This window comes from Lipotes vexillifer, unplaced genomic scaffold (assembly GCF_000442215.2).
Source record: "Lipotes vexillifer unplaced genomic scaffold, Lipotes_vexillifer_v1.1 scaffold328, whole genome shotgun sequence".
NCBI classification, from domain to species: domain Eukaryota; kingdom Metazoa; phylum Chordata; class Mammalia; order Artiodactyla; family Lipotidae; genus Lipotes; species Lipotes vexillifer.
In genome coordinates, this window is record NW_006799460.1 from 116485 (window position 1) to 119070 (window position 2586).

Sequence of the window (2586 nt, forward strand, 5' to 3'; positions counted from 1 at the left end):
GCCCCTGCCCCCCCATCGGAGTTCCCAGAGCCTCCTCTGCTTGTGGAAAGCTGGAATCCCCATTCTCCGCCCGGAGTCGGGTGGCTTAATCCGGGAACCCCCAAGACTGAGAATGTGATTGTTCGTGTGCGATTAGTAGAAGTCGCCAGGATCTTGAGCCGCTGGGAACTGGCCCTTCTCGGCCTTATCTCCCAAACGTCACAGCGATGGGGGGGAGCTGGCGGGGGATGTAGGAACTGTCCCCCACTCCCCGTCTGCTGATGAGGCCACTGGTGCTGAGAGGTGAAGTGACCTGCCGGGAGAGCCAGGACCCAAAGCTAAGCCTGGATGCCTTTAGAGCACTGCCAAGCCTTCTCCAGCATCACTGAAGGAACAAGGTTAGAGCCACTGGGCAGCAGCTGGCCCAGGGCCTGGACAGGAATGGAGTGATTCCCCTGGGTCCTCACACCCATCACTGGACTGGAGGTGCGTGGCTCTGAGGACAGGCTGGCTGAGTGAAAGCCTGCTGGTGAATAAAGCACAGTATGCTGCAGCTCCCAGGAGAGAGAATGGGCAAGCCCATGGGGTGCAAGGCAGTGAGAGAGGGGCTGGAAACTGCGAGGCGGATAGATGTCTAGGAGAGACCCACACACACACCCTACATCCTCCTTGGGTCTGCAGAGCGGGGAGGCTGGACCCCAGGGCATATTCAGACTAAGAGGGTGGACATCTCAAAGGGATAAGAACAGACTACAGACCAGCGTTCTCCCCCAATACTCTGAACTGTGTCAGAACCCCAGGACTTCCCCACAGCTGAGGTTGGTAGAAAGAGGAATTTCCCACCCCCCTGTCAAATTAGAGCTGGGAGCAGATTAAATTTCATTAAAAAAAATAAACATGGCATTTCTTACATCCTGTGTTGTTATTCAAACCCATTTCATTTGATATCGAGAGAATACGTTGATGATGACCTGTCCCAAGAAAGGTTCTCAGGAGCTCTGAGGGCTTCAAAAGGGGAATTATTAGCTCCTATAACTGGCAATCCAAAATAGGGTAGACTTCAGGACATGCCTGATCCAGGAGCTCTGTCTCCAAGCTGGTAGCAGTTCCAACCTCACATGTCTGGAGGAAGAAGGGCCATCTCTCCCTGGTAGTTCTCGTAGGAGGGAAACCTGTCTGTCCTCCAAGCCTTGTGCTCCAGTCTTACTGGCCTGGATTGAACATGCTCTGCTGAACGAGTTCCTGTAGTGTGAACCAGTTCCTGTAGTGGCGGAAGGTCTGCATGGGGGCCCTTGCAGCACATGGGGGCCGAAGCAAGCACTGTGGCAGAGGGAGAGAATTACCCTTCACCTATCAGACTGGCCTCTGGAGCAGAGGGGAGAGGTGGTGGCCCAACAGACTCAGGGTGATATTAGGAGTAATGCTGGCTGGCAATCCACAGGGTCCCCACCTGCCCTCCTGGACTGGGCAGCTGCTCAGAGCCGCCTTGAGAGCACCTGGGGCTTCGGCTCCATACAAACCCCAGTAGGGTCAGGTCTTGGGCCATCCCCTGGGTTTATGGGCTGAGGGCCAGGCTTGTGTGGTAAACTGATGGCAACAATGTCTCCCGGTATCCATGCTCCTTGCCTTGTGACCCCTGCCAAGGCAAGGAACAGAGTAGGAAATAGGCAGAGTCTATCTCCCCCAGTCCTTGAATCTGGGCTGACTTGCTTTGGCCAATAAGGTTCAACAGGGCTGGCTGTGCACCAGTTTGGAGCCTGGACCTCAGGTGGCCTTGGAGGTCCCTCTTGTTCTCTACCTGGCCGCAGTGTGGGCATGTCCAGGGTGGCCTTGCTGGGATGACCTGGTTATTCTCAGAACAAGAGAGACAAGCTGGGCTCTCTTTTCTGGTTGCCAAATCCATGCCCAAGTCCAGTTCTGGGAGCTGAACTCAAGGAACCCACCACCAGATTCTCTAATCCCAATTCTGATATGCAGCCCCACCCAGGGCTGGCATGCACCTGTGTTCACAGTGTTGCGTCCTCCCAACTCCCACCTTCCCGGAGAAAGGTACTGCTATTATCTCCATGCTACGAGCCAGGGAACCGTGAGACTTGCCTGAACCATGGAGCTGGGATTCAGTCTCAGGCAGGAGGGATCCAGGGCCCACACTCTCTTCTTGATTCTGGGAGTTGCACCAGATGCCCCAGAGACCTCTAGGCTTTTGCCTGGGCCGTGGCCCCTTTCCCAGGACCGGGCTGGACCGGACCTGGGCGAGAAGAGTACTCCACGGGTTCAGTCCTTCCCTTCCTGACATCTATTGTCTTCGGGATAATCCAAACTCTTAGCCTGGCATGTGGGCCCTCCAAGGTCTGACTAGTGCTTTCCCCGACCCCCAACCTCTCCCAACCTCTGAACCCGTGGCGCACTGGGCAGCCTCCAGTTTTCTGGACATGCTAGCCCACCTTTCCCCATCCAGGCTCCCTCTTCCTGGAACTCTCTCCTCCATTCTAGTCTTTTCAGTTCGCAGGTCGTTTCCTCCGGGGAGCCCTCCCAGACGTCCTGGTTGAGTGCCTCCTCCGGGATCCCGAAGATGGGCCGGGCTGTACTTCCCTCGCGTCTCCACCA